We start from the raw sequence: 21769 nt of genomic DNA on the forward strand, positions 1-21769 counted from the left end.
ACTGCCTATTTCCTCTTCATTTGTTTGGTGTGGTGGGTTTTTACCTTGTGCCTTCATCTGCTGCGTATTCTTTGTCTTCTCATTTCGTTTAGCTTACTGCTTTTGGAGTCTCCTTTTCGCAGGCTGCAGGTTCATAGTTCCTGTTATTTTTGGTGTCTGTCCCCAGTGGGTGAGGTTCATTCAGTGGCTTGTGTAGGCTTCCTGGTGCAGTGGATTGATGCCTGGTGTTCTGGTGGTTAGGCCTATATCTTGTCGTTCTGGCAGGCAGGGCTTTGTCCAGTGTTGTGTTTTAGTGTGTCTGTGAATTTAGGATGACTTTAGGCAGCCTCTCTGCTAATGGGTGGGGTTGTGTTCCTGTCTTGCTAGTTGTTTGGCATGCGGTGTCTAGCACTGTAGCTTACTGGCCATTGTGTGGAGCTCAGTCTTAGTGTTGAGACAGAGATATCTGGGAGAGCTTATGCTGATTAATATTATGTGGGGCCATGAGGTCTCTGGTGGTCCAATGTCCTGGACTCTCCTCTAGCACCTCAGAGGCTCTGGTCCGACACCTGGCCAGACCCTGCCAGCCACACGAGCCACATGGCTCGGAAGAAAAGGAAGAAAAACAAACAAATGAACAGATAGAACGCCAAAACAAATGGTAAAAGCAAAACTAAACTGACAACGTCACACAAAGAAACATACACATACACAGTCATAAAAAGAAACAAAGAAACAAAAAAAAAAAACAAAAAAAACCAAACAGACAGAATCCTAGGACAAATGGTAAAAGCAAACCTAAACAGACAAAATCACACAAAGAAACATACACATGCATGCTCACAAAAAGAGAAAAAAGCAAAAAAAAAAAAAAAAAAAAAGGAAGAGCAACCAAACCAATAAAAAAACCCACCAGTGATAATAAGCACTAAAAACTAAACTAAGATAAACATAAAACCAAAAACGAATCAGATGCAGAAAGCAAACCCCAAGTCTACAGTTGCTCCCAATGTCCATTGCCTCAATTTTGGGAACATTTATTGTCTATTCAGGTATTCCACAGATGCAGGGTTTATCAAGTTGATTGTGGGGATTTAATCCACTGCTCCTGAGGCTTCACAGAGAAATTTCCCTTTCTCTCCTTTGTTTGCACAGCTCCTGGGATTCAGCTTTCGTTTTGACCCCACCTCTGCGTATAGGCCACCTTCAGGTGCCTGTTTCCCACCCAGACAGGAGGAGGTTAACTCAGCAGCTGATTAGGGCTCTCTTGCTCACTCAGGCTGGGGAGAGGGAGGGGTATGGTAGTCATAACTGGAATACGGGGTGAGCCTGCGGAGGCCAGCATGACATTGTAACAGCCTGAGGTGCACCGTGTGTTCTCCCGGGGAAGTTGTCCCTGCATCACGGGACCCTGGCAGTGATGTGCTGCACAGGCTCCCAGGGGGCTGTGGTTCATTACCTGTGCTTGCACACAGGATTCTTGGTGGCAGCGGCAGCAGCATTAGCGGTCCATGCCTATCTCTGCCGTCAGAGATGAGAGCTGTGACTCGTGCCCATCTCTGGAGCTCACTTAGGCAGTTCTGTGCTGTCTGTGGGAACACAGACCAGGAATCCCTCTCCTCACGCACCCCAAAACAATGGTTTCTTGCTTTTCCAGTAGGTCCAGACTTTTTCCTGGGCTCCCTCCCAGCTAGCTGTGGTGCGCTAGCCCCCTTTAAACTGTCTTCATTCAGCCAGCCTCCGTCCTCTCCCTGGGGTCTGACCTCCAAAGCCCAAGTCTCAGCTCCCACCCCCCACCTGCCCTGGTGGGTGAACAGAAAAGCCTCTCAGGCTGGTGAGTGCTGGTTGGCACTGATCCTTTGTGTGGGAATCTCTCCACTTTGCCCTCTGCACCCCTGTTGCTGTGCTCTCCTCTGTGGCTCTGAATCTTCCCCCCCATCTCCCCTGTCCCCACTAGTGGAGGGGCTTCCTAGTGTGTGGAAACTTCCTCCTTCATAGGTCCCTCCCAGAGGTGTGGGTCCCATCCCTATTCATTTGTCTCTGTTTTTTCTTTTTTCTTTTGCCCTACCCAGGTACGTGGGGAGTTTCTTGTGTTTTGGGAAGTCTGAGGTCTTCTGCCAGCATTCAGTAGGTGTTCAGTAGGAGTTTTTCCACATGTAGAGGTATTTTTGATGTATTTGTGGGGAGGAAGGTGATCTCCACATCTTACTTCTCTGCCATCTTGAAGGTCTCCTCTCTTCTTTTTTCTTTCTGATGCTCTGATGGGGTGAGTTCTTCTGATTGGGTGCCTTGTCTTCAAGTTGACTGGTCTTTCCTTCTGTTTCATCTAGCCTGCTGTTTAACCACTCTAGTGTATTTTTCAGTTCAGTTATTGTATTCTTCAACTCTGTGACTTCTGCTTGGTTCTTTCTTGTATTTTCTAATATTTTTTGAAGTCCTCAGTGTGTTCATCCATTTTTCTCCTGAGTTTGGTGAGCATCTTTATGACCATCCTTTGAATGCTTTATCAGATAAATTACTTATCTCTATTTCATTAAAGTTTTTTTTCTGAGGTTTTATTTTGTTGTTTGTTTTGTTGTTTGTTTTGTTGTTTGTTAACTCTTTCTGTTGGTTTCTATGCATTTGATGCAATAACCACCTCTCCCATTCTAGAAATAGTGGCTTCATGTAAGAGATGAACTTTGTCATTCAACCCTGCCCTAGGTGTTGGTTGTCTCTCAAACCTTTGTGATTATCCAAGGAGCCTATTATATTTTAAATAGTTCTCAGTAGTCAAGGGTGTGCCAACACTTGTCAAAGTCCCAGAGGGGAGGATCTCAGTCAGCATGTAGGTTCAGGCTGATTGGAAGCCAGACCCTCAGACAGCAGCTTTAAAATATGCAAATATACACAGTCCTGTGGGACCACAAGTGTATGCCCCACTGGTCACCAGAACCTGGTAATCTGGAGGTCTCCCCTGTTGGCAGTCATAAAAATCAGGGCTCTAGACAAGTGTATAAACTCTTTTCTGTGATACTGGTGAGACATAGCGAGGCAGAGGAAGACCACAAAGATGGCATCCTTTGGGCCGTGTTCTCTGAGAGTAGCTGCATAGGCCCTTAGGTGTGTGCCAGACCTGAAGCTTGTCCATCTGGCCAAAGCTCCAGGACAAGAAAATAGGCCTCTTTCACAAAAAGCCTGGGAATGTCTTTCAGTCTGTTGTCTGTGTAGTACCTTGGGGATAGTAGCCTGTCAAGAGTTGTGTCTCTGATTGGTACATACAAGTCCCCTGCCACAAGAAGCAAGCAGTCAAGGGGTGTCACCTGGACAGTATCCTCAAAAACTGGGTACTAGACATAAAAACCAAGGGACCAGATATGTGTAAGAGTTCCCCTCTAGGAGATACTAGCACTCTGGTGCATAGCAGAGAGAGAGTGCAAAGATAGCAGTTGCCCTGTGAGGTCTGTGGCAGGGATTACAGTCAGCCCTTACATGTGTGTTTAACTAGAAGCCTGCTTCTAGGCTGCATGTATGATGATTAGCTAATAGGCCTCTTTCACAGAGACTGAACTTTGTTGCCTCTTTCTGTGCTCTGGGGGTGGTATCTGTTTAAGAACTCTTTTTCTGTTGATTACAGTCTTGTGTGACTTGCAAGCAGAAGCTCCACTGGCCACCAGAGCCAGGCCATGTAGAGGTGTCCTGTGTAGAAGCTGCAAAAATTGGGGTATATGACAAAGGTATATGTTCCTTTCTGGAAGATACTGGTGATTGGAGTAAGGCAGAGGGACTGTGCAAAGATTCCATCCACTGGCCTGTATTCCCTGCGAGCACTTCCTTAGGTCACTAGATATGTGTCAAGGCAGAGGCGTGCACCTCAGGCTAAAGCTCCTGGACTAGCAAATAGACTCCTTTCACACACTTGGGGTTGTGTTTCAGTCTGCTGTCTGGACAATGCACCAGGGTGGTAGCCTTCCTAGAACTGTCTCTCTGATTGTTACAGTCCCTTCAGGCCCAGGAACACAAACTCCCCTGGCCTCCAGAGTCAGCAATCAAGGGGCATCCCCTGGGCAGTAGCTGTACAAATCAGGCTTTCAGACATGTGTAAAAACTCCCTTCTGGGAGATACTGGTACTCTGGAGCACTGTAGAGGGACAGCGTGAAGATGGTGCCCACTGACTGTAGTGAGGTAGAGGGGGGAGAATAAAGACGGTACCCACTGGAAAAAGAAAAAAAAAAGAGATTGTGGTGTCCCCTAGGGGGCTAGAGCAAGGCAGAGGGAGAGTATAAAGATGGCATCACCAGTCTCTGTCCCCAGGAAAAGTTTCAGCAGTCTCCTACATGTGTGAGTTAAATTAGATGCCTGCCTGTCAGGCTAGTGCTTTAACATAAGTAGAGTGAGCCTCGTTCACTTTGTTATTGTCTGTCTCTGTGCTGGGCCCTGGGGAGGATGAGTCCTAGCACTCAAGCCTTTTAAAAGCCAATTCTGAGTCTTGTGGGTTCGGTGAATGCAAGCCTCATTGGTTTTCAAAACTAGATATTTTGGGGGCTCATCTCTCAAGTGCAGGTCTTAAAAGCTGGGGTGCTGGATGTGGGGTTCCAACCCTGCGCTCCTCAGCTCTGGGTTTGAATTCCCTCCTGATTCTGGATTGCATGCTGGGAGTGGAGTTTATGGTGAGATTTTGTCCCAGCCTCTCCTACCCATTTCAATGTGTTTTTCTTCTCATTTTCCTGATGTGTAGTCATTGTTCAGCCAGGCTTTAGGGCTTTTTTTTTTTAAAGAGGAAATTGTTCCATATGTAGCTGTAGACTGTATGTCCATGGGAGGAGGTGAGTTCATGATCTTCTTATATTGCTGTGTTGAACCGTAACCCATCCTCTTTTTGAAAACGTTTTTTAAAAATATAGAAACAGTTTCAAACTTACAAAAAATGTTGCAGTGACCAATTTTTATATGAATTTCTTTCTGGACTTAGAAGTTCTAAGATCATTCAGATATGGTACATTTGAAACCCTATCAGTAGGAACACAAATCATGATTATAAATTCTCTTGGGAGACCTTTCTCTCCACCCTTTTCAGAGCTTATTCCATGACAGAAAATCTTCCTTGTCATCTTGCTGTGCCAGGGATTGACTTTATCACTGAGGGTACAGAACTTCCCAGATCTTTTTATGGGGGGAGGGCATGAGGAGGGGCTCATAGTTTCTAATTTCTGCATGCACCAAGGGCCCAAATTCTTATCTCCAGCTACCATATGAGTTTAAAGCTACCTTCCTCATCCAACCCCCTTCCCACTCAGGATAGGATCATACTGTGTGCTCAGAGTTCCAGTGTTCAGTTCTTTCTCTATTTCTGACACCTAAGTATTTCTCTCTTTTTTTGCAAACTCAAATATGTGTTAAAAATTTTTTTTTTCACTCTACATAGCATTACTAGGTGTTTGTAATGGAAGAGCTTTCATGTTATCTGGTCTGACTGTATTAGTTAGGAATTGATTGTGTTCAGCTTAAGTTACAGAAACCTGGGTACAGTGACTTACTAAAATAGGGATTCATTTTTTCACCTGCTAAGAAGTTCACAGGTTGGCAGCTTTCTATGTTTCTATTTTGCTATTTGTAGCATGTAGCTTTCATCCCCATATCTCAGGATGGTTCCTATACTTCTAGGCATTACATATGTCTTAAAGGCAGAAAAAAGATGAAAGGTGAAATCAAAAGGTACTTGCAACTGAGTCTGCTTTCTCTTTTTTTTTTTTTAAATCAAGAAAATAGCATTTTCATAAGCCCCACCTAGTAAACTTTTATTTGCATCTCTTTGACCAGACGTGGGTCATTTGATTCCTTCTAAAAGCAATAGAGTTTGATAAATGCAGTGTGCGCTGTTGAAAAATACCCATTTTTTTTTTAACAAGGCACACTGTCATGCTGAACAAGATGGGGGTACTGTTAGCAAACAAGAAGTGGAGAAGAGTTATAGGACAAGCAACTATCAATATCTGCCATGCTTCTGTGCGGCAAGAACTGAAAGTCTCCTGTGTTCTTTCTGCTGCACTGCAACTTCCTTTCAGTTTTTAGACTGAACAGGGTAGGCAACATAACTCGCAGGGCAGAGTACAAAATGGAAGTATGGAACTCCTTGTTCAAGAAATAGGAGAAAAGTGTCAAAGGTACAAAAGTAGAAAACTTTTTCCTTTCTTCTGTGGTCTCTCAACTTTCATAGTGTTTTTAATTTGCTACTTAATGTCATTCTAAGCAAAAAATAAATAAATAAAAATTTAGATTATTAGCATGAATTTTACCTTGCATCTTCATATTGTAAATGCCAGTTTTAAAACTCAAATATAAGACCATTGAAATTACACAATTTGTAATTCTTAGTGTGTCCATACATTTCTATTTCATTCTTACCAAAGTAGTAGAAATGCTGTACAAATCTAATTCAGTTTTTAAAATTTCATTTCTTGATATATGCACATTCTACCAATATTCTGTACCTTTGGCTTAATGATGAATAAGGAAGGACTGAAAGGAAGATGAACTATAGATTGCCCTTTCCTTCTCTCATCATTTTCAGTGTCATTAGTTGGAAGCTTCCATATAAACTTACCTTATTCTCTCATTGGTCTGCTAGAATTCTTTATTCATGAAGTGTTGTTAACACTATGTGAATGTGGCAGCAAGGACTGGCAGTGAATATGTGTATCTGAAAGTGCTGATATGGAAAGATTTCTAAGATATAATAATAAAACAAACAACATGCGGAACAATGTGTGAGTCTGTGTAAATAAAAAATGAATGTGTTTGTTAAGTATATATAAGTACTTTGTATATGCAATAATTTTAAGAAACTTTTTTTCAGTGGTTATCTTTGGGGAAAAAGTACAGTGGGGCAAGGAGTGGGAAGGGTTGAAGTCTTTCACTTTTCATTTTGTATCTTTCTTTACCGCTTGGATTTTCAGCCTGTGTGTGTCTGTTTGCTTGTGTGTGTGTGTGTGTGTGTGTGTGTGTGTTTGTGTGTGTATACACACTTATATATAACATTTCTTTCATATTTTAATTTTTTAGTTTTAGAGTACTCTAACAATTTTATTGATTTAATAAATATGATGCATGCTCATTAAAAATATTGAAATGGCAAAGCAATGGACAAGGAAGAAAGCAACCAGCAACCCAGAACCACCACCCAGAAATAGCCAGTGTAAACATTTGGTGAAAATCTCTTTCTATGTAAATACAGGTGAAGAATGAGTGAGAGAGACACAGAAGGAAAGATAAAAAAGAGAAAGGGACAGTTATAAAAGGCATTAAATTAAGTTTACTTGAATTTAACAGAAACAAAAAACTAGAATGAAAAATGAATAGCTAAACTTCATTATTTCTTTTCTGCAGGAGGTATTAGATCCTAAAGGACCCCTCTTGGAGTCATTGGAATCTTTTTGTATGAGTTTTTTTTCCCCCCCTCCTTTGACTACTGGTTTCAATCTTAGACATTGTCTATTAACTTATTATATGAAAGATGAGATAATGAGAACTCATATTTTTTTACCTTTCCTTTGTCTCCCTACAAACTTATATTGCTTTTATTATTTCTAATTTTCAGTAGAGAATTAAACAGAGAGTCAGGATTAATGTTCAGTGTCACTAGAGGATGTAGGAAAACAAGTACTCTCATATACTGTTGAAGGAAGTTATACATTGATAAAGACATTTGGGATGATAATTATTTATCAGCATATGAAATGTATAAGGTCTTTGACCCAGCAATTCTACCTGTAGGAATCTATCCAAAGACATGTTTGTACAGAGATAAGTATACAAAGATATTTTTGTAACACTGTTTTAATACTAAAAAATTGGAAACAACTTAAATATTAATCAGTAAGGAAATAGTTTTATGACTTATAGTGCATTCATAATTTGGAATAATATACACTTGTTAAAAGAATGATGGAGATAAATATGTACTAAAATGGAAAAAAAGTCTCAATTATGTTGTTAAGAGAAAAAAAGCAAGTCATATATTATACCTACAGTGTGATTCCATTTATTTATTATAAAAGAATATATATATTTATACATAAGCATAAAATTTACATACCCACATTGGTACAGAATGGTACACATAGAGAAAGAGACAAAGAGGAAGAGACTGGGTGGATAAAGAGGAACTTTAACATTTAACTGTATATACTTAAAAACTGCTTTAGTGTTTTACAATAGGAATGTATATGTTGTATAAAAGATAGAGAGGGGGCTTCCCTGGTGGCGCAGAGGTTGAGAGTCCGCCTGCCGATGCAGGGGACATGGGTTCGTGCCCCAGTCCAGGAATATCCCACATGCTGTGGAGCGGCTAGGCCCATGAGCCATGGCCGCTGAGCCTGTGCGTCCGGAGCCTGTGCTCCACAATGGGAGAGGCCACAACAGTGAGAGGCCCGCGTACCACAAAAAAAAAAAAGATAGGGAGGAGAAAAAAGAAAAAATAACTAGTTTCTTCTCAAAAATTTAATATTAATATGTGAGAGTAAAATACCTAATTAATTTTGTCTAGTAATTCATATTTAAGGATTAATATGATCATTAAATCTGCATTATATTTCAAGTAAAAAAAACAAAGCAGCTTCTGACACAATCCACATGACTTGCCATAGATATTGGCCAAAAAGTCAAAACTTTCCCTCACCTCAAAATGACATAATTTCTCTCCTGTTATGCTTAGGATCTTGGAATAATTTAATTTGCCACCTTCTTTGTTCCTGAGTAAAAGTGCTAGGTTAACAGCAATGTTATTCTCTTTCAAAGTATTTCTAGAAATATCTTGGTCTTTATGCCCAAGTTTTCACTGGAAGAACTGAATACTCATTCCACTCATTCTGCTTGATTATACTTTTGTTTTATACTTTAGTTAATGATACTACTTTGTGACTTGAGATGAAATCTAAAAGAAAGAGTAAAATAACAGGTTGACCCACATTGTTGTAATTTAGGTTAATATGACTCTTACTAGCAATAAACTTCCTATACTGAAAGGTACATATCAGTTATTCACTGATGCTTTGAAGTATGGGAATAAGGAGACAATATCATCAAATGCAGTGGTGTAAGTTTAAACTCTTAAGTTCCCAAGGAAAATTTCAAAAAGACCCACTTACCTGTTGCTTACCAGTCAGATCAACTAACAGACACCTATTATGAGCAATCCCTAACAGACACCTATTATGAGCAATCCCTTTGGTAAATTCAATACAGTACACCAACCAATATAAGATTGCCCCTTCTATCAAAGGACAGACCCACATAAGATTTTATGGAAAGTCAAATCTAAGAAAGTCTAGTTTTGAATGCATTCTAGTGATTGTGCTGGAGTTAAGGATATCCACAAGTCTTACTCAGAAGCACAAAATGTGATCCTTGTGCTCCGAGGGCATATAATCTAGTTTTGTTCACGTGCAAAGAAAACCTACACTGTGAGGTTGTGTGATGCCAAGTATTAATTGAACAGAACAGATAAGTGTTATAGAAAGTCACAGAAAGGACACATTATTACTCTACTACACATAGAGTAGTCAGGTAAACCCTAGAGCATGAGACAGGAGACATCTAATAATGTTTAGAAGGCAGTTGGAAATATGTAACTAAAGCTTGGGAAAGAACACCAGGTTAAAGGTACAATTGTTTGAGTATTTGCGTAGATGTGATAGATAAGATTTCCATCAGGAGATATACAGTGAGAAGGAAAGGAAGGTTAAAGCTTGAAGAAAAGAGTAAGACACTGTGAAAATAAGAAAAGACAGATTTTAAAAAATAGTAGAACATTTGGAAATTTAAAATACAGTCATTAAAATAAAAATCTTATGGACTGATTAATAGCTTATTAGATGCAGATGAAGAGATATTAGTAAATGAAGGTAGTTCTGAGGAAATTATACAGAAAGGCAGCATGAAGAAATAAGGAATGAAAAGTATGAATTAAGAAAAATGATAGGGTGAGAAAGTTCAATATATTATCCAATAAGATTTCCAGAAAGCAAGATAAGAAAGAAGGAGACAGACAAGTTTGATGAGATCATGGTTGATAATTTCAAAACTTTGAAAGAATTGATGAAATAATGACTCAAGGTCAATAATCAGAAGTCTCAAGCAAAATAAAAAGAAGTATACTCTAGGCACATTGTAGCAAATTGGAATACTGCAAAAAAACAGATAAAATCTAGAAAGGAATCAGATATAAAAGATAGGTTACTTGCAAAGAAATAACTATTGGATTAGCAATAGAGTAGCAACAGATTTCTCAAGAACAGTGGAAGCCAGAAGTTAATTAAACAGTATCTTCAAGGAGCTGAGGAAAAACCAATAAACTTAGAATTTAATACACAACTAAAGTATCACTTAATAGTTCCAAATAATGACACTTTTCAGACAAAGATTGAGAAAATTTACCTCTCACAGATTGTCATTGAAAGACTAAAATATCCACATTAATTCTGTACATTGTTTAAAGATATATTCATATGTCTTACATATGTATCATATACAGTACATGTAAATGGTAAAATTATAAAAACAAGCATATATGGGGATATATATATACGTATAGCTGATTCACTTTGTTATACAGCAGAAACTAACACAACATTGTAAAGCAATTATACTCCAATAAAGATGATATAGGGCTTCCCTGGTGGTGCAGTGGTTGAGAGTCCGCCTGCCGATGCAGGGGACACGGGTTCGTGCCCCGGTCCGGGAAGATCCCACATGCCGCGGAGCGGCTGGGCCCGTGAGCCATGGCCACTGAGCCTGCGCTCCACAACGGGAGAGGCCACAACAGTGAGAGGCCCGCGTACCGCAAAAAAAAAAAAAAAAAAAAAAGATATAAAAAATAAATGAAAAATAAAATAAGGGAAAAAAATAATAATAAAAACAAGCATGGGAATGAAAAAACACCTAATTCAAAATAGTGTTTATCTGTGAGAGGAGAGAAGAGAATGGAATTAGAGCTTCATTTGGATTTTTTAAGCTAGTTATACAGGCATTCATTCTATTTTTTAAGGCATTTTTTGGTCTACTTGAAATATATTTAAAAAGGGAGTAGGGAGTAAGAAAAGGAATGATCTACGATATCAAATATTGCATGAGAAAATGAGAACAGGAAATTCCACAGATTTGGATACTTAAAGCCCACTGAATATGCTCCAGAGAATTGTTTTCCTAGAGAAGGGAGAATGAAAACATCCATTCCAGTCTGCCTACATGTGTTCCTATCATTTCTCCCCTCCTGTTATAGTAAAAGAGATGTCCCTCTGCCCATCAAATATCAGTCCTTTCCCTGTGTGTTCTGGATCCTACCTCTCCCACCTTTTTAGGGTCCATATATTTACCACTTTCTTTCCTATATTTTCATTTTCTCCCTTTCTACAAGTTCCTTTCCAATATTTAAACATGCTTAGGTCTCTCCTTTTTTTAAACTCCTCTTCCCCGATTGCTGCGAAACCAAATACTGCCTCTTTCCACTCTCACAGTCCTATTCCAACCACTGCCTTTTTTATCTCCTTCCCATGTCAAACATCTTAAAAGAATTATCTCTAATTAGTGTCTCAATGTCTATACCTCCCATTTACCTCTGAAACCACTCTAATGTAACTCCTCCCCCGACCCCCATTCCACAAAAATTATTCTCCTTAAGGTCACCAGTGATTTCTCTGTCTTGACCTCTTACCATTACTTATTCCGCACTATTTCCTTCTTATCCATCATCATCATGCAGTATTTACTGAGCATTTACCATATGCCAGACACTGTTTTAAGCACTTTATGTGTATTATTTCCTTCTTGAAACCTCTCTTCCTTTGGCTTCTATGACATAACACCCCTCTGATTTTCCTTCTACTTCTCAAGTAGATACTCTTTGGTTCCTTTGCTCATCCTCATCTCTTCATCTTTAATAGATGAAGTTCCTCAAGGCATCATCCTTATTCCTCTATTCTTCTCACTTTATACCACAGATATTGCTTCCACTCATATATGTCTATATATACACAGATGACTTTCAATTTTATTTTCATTTCATCCACTAGTATTTCAGCATGTAATTCTTTAAAAGATAAGAACTCTTTTTTTTTTTTTTGGTTAAACGTAACCACAATACCATTATCATACCCAAAACAAAAGTAATAATAATTCCTTAATATTGGCAAATACTGGGTCAGTGGCAACTTTCCAATTGTCTCATAAATATCATAAAATTCAGATTCTAATCAAGTTACTCACTTGATTGCAAACCTTTAGTGGTTTCTCAATATTCTTAGAATAAAGAACAAAATCTATAACCTGTCCTACAGATCTTGCATGATTTTTCCTTGTTTATCTAGTCAGCCAGATCAATAGAATTGAATCTAGAGACCTAAAATGTTATTTCACATCTATTATCTTGAGTTGACATCTAATTGATAATAATAAGTCAGAAAAAGGAACTGAAACACTCATGGTGAAATTTTTGTCTTTTGGAGTTTGTTTTGAGCAAAACCAGGGAGTTGAGAAATACTCATTAGAGAAATGATGCAGACCTGGCTCAGCTAAGGTACAGATGCTAATGGAAGGGTCTTGATAGACATTACCCTTGGACAGCCTGCCACATATGCTACACAGCAAACTCTCAGGGTTTGGGGAAAATCCAATACAATTTAAATTGTTTTTTTTTGTTATCCCTGGACAACCTTCACAAGGACAGACTGCCTAGATGGACCTCTTTGCTGTCAGCTAATTAGTTTACCACTAAAGATGTGCAAACACAACTCAGTCTTCTGAGACTGCAGTTTTTTCCTCATAAGTACAGTTTTTGCCCTTGTTCCTGGATAGCAGTCTAATGACTGTCTCCCTGTATGTTAAAAATTTTGTTTGTAGGTAAATAACAAAATGTCTCTGAGTTGTTCTTTGATAATAAAAACTTAGTTGTACTTGCAAATTTGTTCTTTCTCTACTCTTTCTCACCTTAATACCTCAACCAGCTCAGTTTTTCAAGATGGAAATCTGGGAATATTTTCAATGCTTTCTTGTCCCTCATGCCTGGTTCCTTCCCAATATCCAATTCATCACCAAGATCTGAATCTGCTTTCACAATACATCTTGACAGCAACCACTATAGTCTGAGCCCAAACCATGTATTGTTTGGGCTATTTAAATACTCTCCTAATTGGCCCTAATTGCTTTCCCTACATTCACATTCATCTCCTTCCATTTCACTTCCCCAGGGAGTCAGAATGTTCTTTTAAAACCATATATCTTATCACATATCTTTCCCTGTTTAAATACTTCAAATTGCTTCTATGATACCTATGATAAAATGATAAATCCTGAATTCGTTACATGGCCTATTCTTTCACAAGGCCCTGCTTGATCTGGCCCCCATATACACCTGTCTAATCTAATCTGGTACTGTTGTCTCCCTTACAACTTTAGCTACACTGACCTTCTTTCAATTCTTTTGGCACCAAACCTTTTCCCACCTCAGGACCTGCACTCATGCTGTCCCTCTGTCTTAAATTTGTGATGGGGATATGTGAACCAACTTCTAAAGAATAAGAAGATGTCAGCCTAACCTAAAAAATTAATTGTTATGAACCTCAAGTATTGTGCATAACTCCAGTGTTCAGTTGAGCTGTTAGATGATTCATATATATATATATATATATATATATATATATATATATATATATATATATATTTTTTTTTTTTTTTTTTTGCGGTACGCGGACGTCTCACTGTTGTGGCTTCTCTCGTTGCGGAGCACAGGCTCCGGACATGCAGACTCAGCGGCCATGGCTCACGGGCCCAGCCGCTCCGCGGCATGTGGGATCTTCCCGGACCGAGGCACGAACCCGTGTCCCCTGCACGGGCAGGTGGATTCTCAACCACTGCGCCACCAGGGAAGCCCGATTCCCATATTTTTAAAGAATAAGAAGTTGGTTCACAAATCACTTCCTCAGAGGGTTAAGGATTCTCTTCTAATGTCCTTCATAGCTCTAAACACAATTTATAATTTTATTAATTTATATAATTGTTTGATAACTCATCCCTATTAGTCTGTGAACTCTAAAAGGAAAGGGATCATATCTACTTTTTAAAAATTCTGTATAATAATTGTCTAGCATACAACAGATACCAAACACTTTGAACAAATGAGTGAGTGAGATGTTTGGGGAAGCATTTAGTTCAGTGCCTGGCAAACAACGCTCAGCTTGATTTTCCTTTTTCATTTTAAACATTTACATTAGATATTAGTCTTTTATTTAATGGAATGTTGCTAGGGTTTTTTTTTTTAAAGTAGGTATTTTAAATCTTTCGGATGGCTACAGATGTCCACTAGATGTCAGCCTAACTGAAAAAATTAATTGCTATGAACTTCAAGTATTGTGCATGATTCCAGTGTTCCGTTGAGCTGTTAGATGATTCCTATATTTTTAATTAAATGAAGATATAATGTTTTCATAAATACCTTTGAATTTGAGATGGTGGATGCTCCATGATTGTATATTGAGTACTGAGAATATAATTCTCTTGTGTTGTAAAACTCTATTAATAGTAAAATATTTATGAAATATAATAATAAGGTAATAAAAGCTGCTAATATTTATTTGGCTTCAACTACATGCCAGACACTTTGCTAAATGCTTAAATGTTTTATCTCATTTAATCTCAATTGATTTCTAAATTAAGACAGTAACTAAAACTATCTCAAATGATTAAAAAATCCTGTGAGATAAATAGTATTACTAACACCATTCAAAAACTGGAGTTTAAAGAGGTTAAGTAGCTGTTCTTAAAAACTCCAAAAGAGATAGCATAACGTATCATAATTACTTATTTATTAAAAATAAACATTTATAAAAAATAAAAAATTTAAAAATACCTCTTTGGTCAAGAGGTTGTTATTTAATTTTATTTATTTTATTATTTATTTTGGCTGCACTGGGTCTTAGTTGCGGCACGTGGGATCTTTTAGTTGCAGCATGTGGACTTCTTAGTTGCGACATGCATGTGGGCTCTAGTTCCCCGACCAGGGATCGAACCTGGACCCCCTGCATTGGGGCCCCCTGGAGTCTTACCCACTGGACCACCAGGGAAGTCCCAAATATGTTTTAATAATGGGTGACTTGTCAACATTCATTGCTACTTGGAACTGAGGATTTTGTTTATATTACAGCTAAATAAATGATGTTGTTTAGTGGAAGACATTAGGATGGTAGTGGAAAGAGCACAGATTTGGAATTACACAGACTTTGGTTTGCATCTCAGTATCACCATTTACTACTAGCTTTACTCTGATGTTGGGCAGGTTATTTCCTATCTTTGAGCCTCAGTTGCCTTGTCAGTTAAGAGGGGTTATAATGTAATGCCTGCTTTACAGTGCTGAAGTAAAGGTTAGATAGGAAAGTATATGGAAAGTGCCTACCACAGTGACTGGCATGTAATAAGTCATAGTTTTTATTATTTTTTTAATAAATGTCTCAATCTGAGAAAAATAGATATTAATTTTGTGGATACTATGGGTAAACAAACCCTCATATTTTTGTGATGGTAGATGAATATGCAAAATACCAATGCCAAGTTCATACCCAAATGACTTAAAATTCATCTATGCGCAGTTACATACAAAAATTATTTAACTTGCAAAATTATTGATAATATTTTTATTGAGGAGCTAAGGATTAAGATCATATATTTTGTACTCAGTTCACATTTTTCAAGTACCTTTGGTGTTTGGGTATGATGATGAAGGAGGTAGAAATGAGATTCACTATCTTCTTTCCATGTTTATCACTACTTACCATTTACTAATATAGTACATTACTTCTTGCTTAGATTCCTTTAATAGCCTCCCAAATCATCTCTCCATTTCAGTTTCCTTTACACAAGTTGGAAAGATGGATACTCCCCAAATTACAGCTCAAACCATGTGACAGCTTGCTCAAGCATCTTCAGCCTCCATTGCCTACCAATGTAAGTATACACTAATCTTGGTTGGAGTCATATTGTAGACTGTTTCCCCATTTTTACTTTACGATATGCCCCTGTGTACATCCAGAGCCAGATCAGGATATGTGAGCACAAAAACTAACAATTATAAAAGTACTTTACTTATCTATGTTTATAAACAAATATAGTATGTTTTGTGTGGTTTTAATTTATGTACATGGTATTATACTGTGCCTATAATTCTGTAGTTTTCCTTACTCAATATTATATATATGAAATCTGTTTAATATTGATTAGAGGTAGGTAGACATGATCTATTTCTTTTGGCTGTTGTATAGACCCATCTTACGAATACACCACATTTTGTTTGTCCAGTCCGCTACTGGGGGATAGTTAGAGTGTTTCCAGTTTTCACTGTTAAAAATCATGCTGTAGTGAACATCTTCATGTATCCTAGAACACAAATATTAAGAGTTTCTTTAAGAGGTCTACATATAAGTGTCTGCATATTTTTTATTTTACTAACTACCACCAGTTGCCTTCAGCAGAAAGTCCCTGTTTCCTCCCATTTTAACGAAAGCTTGATAGATATTATTGGGTGGAAATAGTATCTTCTGGGCTTTTTTTTTTTCAAATGTGCATTTCTTTGGCTGACTTCAAGATTGAGACTCTTTTCCTAAAGTGATTGGCCTTTTAATTTTCCTTCCCTGTGCATTGACAATTTGTGTCCTTTGCCCATTTTGTTGTTGTTGTTGAATTGCTGACATTTTTTTCTTTTTTCCCCCCCCTCTTTTTTTTACTGAATCTAAAAATATCTGCTTCTTATTTGTCATAAACCTTTAGTGTCTTTAAATTGTTTTTTTTTTACTATCTTAAATTTATATGTAATTAAAATTCAAAGAATTGAGTATTTTAATACATGAATATGATGTATTTCTTCATTTTTTTCAGCTCTTTAATTACTATTATGAATTTATTTGCTTATAAATAGTAATATAATTAAATTTCATACATTGAATTCTTATATTCCTAGAGTTTTGGTTGCATCTCTCAGGATTTTCTATGAAAATGATTATGATTTTCAAATAATGACAATTTTGTCACTTTAAAATACTCATACTTATTCATTATCGTGCCTTTTTGCGTTGGTTAGGGCCTCCAGTATAATACTGACTAGGAGCAATGCTAGCAGGTATCTTGGTGCATTCCTGACTTTAATCTGCATGCTTCTAATGTTTCCTATAAATTATGATGCTTGATATAGAATTGTCTAGATACTTGCTAAAGTTTCTTTTAAATCCCAGTTTTCCAGATTTTTGTTTCTTAAAAATCATGAATAAGTAGTTGAATGTATCAAATGCCTTTTCTGCATTTATTGAGATACTTATGTTTTTCTCCTTTAATCTGTTAATATGGTAAATTGCACTGTTTTTATTTTTTGTCATTATTATCAGTTTTGCTTTTTTATTATTCCAGTTTTTTATTATTATTAGTTCATTTCATTTGGAACTCAGATATATAATTTAATTAATAATTTTCCTCAGTTGATGATACTCTGTCATCATTTGACCATATCTCCTCTGCTGTATCATTTTACTTATTTTTATTTTCATTATCCACAACTCTGTTCCATTTCTTCTACCCACACTTTTACTTTAATGTGTTTGTTATATATCCTGATACAATAAAGTGTTATTTTTTTGTGTGTGTCTATGCATTAATTTATACAAATGTTATTGGTTTATAGCTATTGCTTTGTTTCAACTTTTTTTCACTCAACACTGTATGTTTAACTCTATTTTGTTGCTATCTATGCATCTGCTGTATTGTTTTTAAGTATAGTATAGTATATTAGTAATATATAGTGTAATATTTCAGATTATGTACACTTTGCATTTACTTATCTATTCCCCCAGAGATGGGCACCTAAAGTAACTTTCAACTTTCTGCAACTATAAAATAACACTGTGATAAATATCTTCACGTAAGTTGCTTTTTGATTTGTGCCCTGGTTTCTTTGATGCTTATACCCAGGTATGTGATTGTTGGAACATGAGATAATTTGTACATTGATTTTATTAAATTCCACCAGATTATTTTCCATAATACTGCCTCAGTTACACTCCTGCCAGTAGAGTAGGAGAAATCTTATTTCTCTACTTTCTTACCTACAATTGCTGTTATCTGATTTTTTTTTTTTTTTGGGTCTTCGTTGCTGTGCTCAGGCTTTCTCTAGTTGCAGTGAGCGGGGTCTACTCTTCGTTGTAGTGTGCGTGCTTCTCATTGTGGTAGCTTCTCTTGTTGCAGAGCACAGGTTCTAGGCGCACGGGCTTCAGTAGTTGTGACACGTGGGCTCAGTAGTTGTGGCTTGCAGGCTCTAGAGCATAGGCTCAGTAGTTGTGGCGCACGGGCTTAGTTGCTCCGCGGCATGTGGTATCTTCCCAGACCAGGGATCAAACACATGTCCCCTGCATTGGCAGGCGGGTTCTTAACCACTGCACCACCAGGAAGTCCCTGATTTTTAATTTTTATTCATTTGATTAATGTTAAAGTATATATCAATGTTGAAATTGGCATTTCTCTGATTCTAGTGTGTTTCTCTGATTTCTATACTTACTTGCCACTGAGCTTCCTTTTATTTTTATTTTAAGTTTTATTTATTTATTTTTGATGTAGACCATTTTTTAAAGTCTTTATTGAATTTGTTACTATATTGCTTCTATTTTATGTTTTGGTTTTTTGGCCATGAGGCATGTGGGATCTTAGCTCCCCAACCAGAGGTTGAACCTGCACTCCCTGCTTTGGAAAGCGAAGTCTTAACCACTGGATTGCCATGGAAGTCCCTGGGCTTCCTTTTAAATGATTCACCTACTTACGTCCTTTGCCTGTTTTTCTATTGAGGTTTCCTGTCTTTTTCTTATTCGTTTGCAACTGTTTCTTATACATGCCGTATATTAATTCCTTAGCAGGTTTTAAACACTAAAAATATTTTCTTTGGTCTGTCAACTGTCAGTTTTGCCTATGACGTCCTTGTGAGCAGAAGTTCTCAATTTTGATGTATATAAATCCATTTTTTAAAAATGTTTTGTGTTTTTAGGTCTTGCTTGAGAAGTCCTTTCAACCCTAAAATCACTCAGATATTTCCTTTTATTTTCTTCTGTTAGCTTTTAAAATTTGCCTTTTACACTTGAGACTTTATTCCAGATGGCATTCCCCTGTGTGTATGGCATAAATCAAGGAATACTACTTTATTCTTCTGGATATATTGAGCTAGTTTTCCTAACACTATCTGGAAAGTAATCTATTTTTTTCTATTGATTTATGGTGCTGCCTTTATCAGACATCAATTTCTGTTTCTGAACTTTCTATTCTGTTACATTGTGTATTTGTTTCTGTGTAATTGCATAGTACATTTATTACTATAGCTTTGTAGATTGTATTAATATCTGGGAAAGAAGTTCTTCCATTTTACTTATCTTTTTCAAAATTAGATTAGTTTTTCATGAACCTTTATTTCATGTAATTTCAATGATGTGATTGTTAAATCTTCTAGAATTTTCATTGAAATCTGAATTAGTTATCTATTGCTGTATAACTAATTACTCCATAACTTAGTGGCTAAAAAATAAATATTATCACTCAGCTCTGTGGATCAGGAATTCAAAAATATCTTAATTGAATGGTTTCTGTCTTGAGGTCTCTCATGAGATTGTAACCAAGATGTCAACTGGGGCCACAGTCATCTAAAGGCTTGACTTGGTCTGGGGGATTCCTCTCCAGGTAGGTTCACTCACATGGCTGACAAGTTGATGTTGACAGTTGGCAGATCAGTTCCTTGTCACATGAATCTTGTGACAGAGCTTCTTGAATATCCTTACAACATGGAGGCCGATGTATGCTAGAGCAAGTGATCCAGGAGATAGCAAGGTAGAAGCTGCAACGTTATTTATGACCTAGTCTCAAAAGTCACACTCCAACATTCCTGCAATATCCTGTTGATTGCACAAGACAGCTCTCCTCAGTATGAGAGGTGACTACACCAGGAAGCAAGAATCACTGGGGGCCATCTTGGAGGCTGAGTACCTCAGTTCACCCTCTGGCTGCCAATAATTAATGTCGCTCTCACATGCAAAATAGACTCATCCTTCTCACAAGACTCCCCTAAATCTCACCCCACTACAGAATCAGCTTGAAGTCCAGAATCTCATCTAAATAAGGTCCAGAGGTGATGAGGCTTCTTGGGTATATTTCCTTAAGTACAGTTCTTTGAGTACAGTTTCTTTTGATCTGAAAACTTGTGGAGTTAAGAGAGGGAACCAAACAATGCCATGTATATCAGGAGGCAAGAATCACTGGGGGCCAGTCTTAAAGGATGGCTACCACAAAATTTCATTTAACATTTCTTATAAGACAGGTCTATTGGAGACAAATTCCTTCAATCTTTGTTTAAGAAAGTATTTCTCCTTCACTTTTTTTTTTGAATGAAAGATTCTTTAAATTCTGTGGTGCGTTACAATTTTCAAAAGTGTCACATACACGATTTCATATAATCCCATAATAAACTTTCTTTAACCCTCTACCACTATATTGCCTCATACCCTTTCCCTCTCCCCTCTAGTAACCACTAGTTTGTTCTCTATATCTGTGAGTTTGCTTCTTTTGTGTTTTATTCACTAGTTTGTTGTATTTTTAAGATTCCATATATAAGTGATATCATACAGTATTTGTCTTTCTCTGTCTGACTTATTGCACATAGCATAATGTCCTACAAGTCCATCCATGTTGCTGCAAATGGCAAAATTTCATTCTTTTTTATGGCTGAGTAGTATTCCTTTGTAGGTGTATCTACCACATCTTCTTTATCCATCATCTGTTGATGGACACTTAGGTTGCTTCTATACGTTGGCAATTGTAAATAACAATGCTATGAACATTGAGGTGCATGTATCTTTTTGAATTAGTGTTGTTGGTTTTTTTGGATATATATCCAGGAGTGGAATTGCTGTGTCATATGGTAGTTCTATTTTTAGTTTTTTGAGAAACCTCCTTACTGTTTTCCACAGTGCCTGCACCAATTTACATTCCCACAACAGTGTATGAGGGTTCCCTTTTCTCCACATCCTTGTCAACATTTGTTATTTGTGTTCTTTTTGATCATAGCCATTCTGATGTGTGTGGGGTGATATTTCATTGTCATTTTGATTTGTATTTCCCTGATGATTAGCGATGTTGAGCATCTTTCCATGTGCCTGTTGGCCATCTGCATTTTTTCTTTGGAAAAATGTCTCTTCAGTTCTTCTGGCCATTTTTTAATTGAGTTTGTTTTTTTGATGTTGAGTTGTATGAGCTGTTTATATATGTTGCATGTTAACCCCTTATCAGTCATATCATTTGCAAATATCTTCTCCCATTCAGTAGGTTGTTTTTTTGTTTGTCGATGGTTTCCTTTGCTGTGCAAAAGCTTTTGAATTTAATTAGGTCCCATTTGACTATTTTTGCTTTTGTTTCCTTTGCTTTAGGAGACGGATCCAAAAAAACACTGCTTCAGTTTGTGTCTAAGAGTGTTCTGCATATGTTTTCCTCTAGAAGTTTTATAGTATCCAGTCTTACATTTAGGTCTTTAATCCATTTTGAGTTTATTTTTGGACAGCTACTTGTAAAAGAATAAAATTAGAACATTCTCTAATACCATATACAAAAATAATCTCCTTTGCTTTTGAGGAATAATTTGGCTGGATAGAGAATTCTAGGTTGGTGGTTTCTCTTTCAGCACTTTAAATGTATCACTCTACCCTCTTCTTGCTTGCAGGGTTTCTGAAGAGAATTCTTATCCTGTTCCTTTGT

General features: G+C 37.3%; 1 long non-coding RNA gene across 1 annotated transcript in view; it reads left to right on the forward strand.

Annotated features, from left to right (window-relative positions):
• Positions 1-21769, forward strand: part of LOC309834157 — a 43369-nt gene extending 21600 nt beyond the window's left edge. The window contains exons 2-3 of the long non-coding RNA XR_014297841.1: positions 15851-15949; positions 21735-21769. This is a non-coding gene — a long non-coding RNA (uncharacterized lncRNA). The remainder of the gene's footprint in view (positions 1-15850; positions 15950-21734) is intronic.

Source organism: Grampus griseus (assembly GCF_964374135.1).
Source record: "Grampus griseus genome assembly, chromosome: 1".
Lineage (NCBI taxonomy): Eukaryota > Metazoa > Chordata > Mammalia > Artiodactyla > Delphinidae > Grampus > Grampus griseus.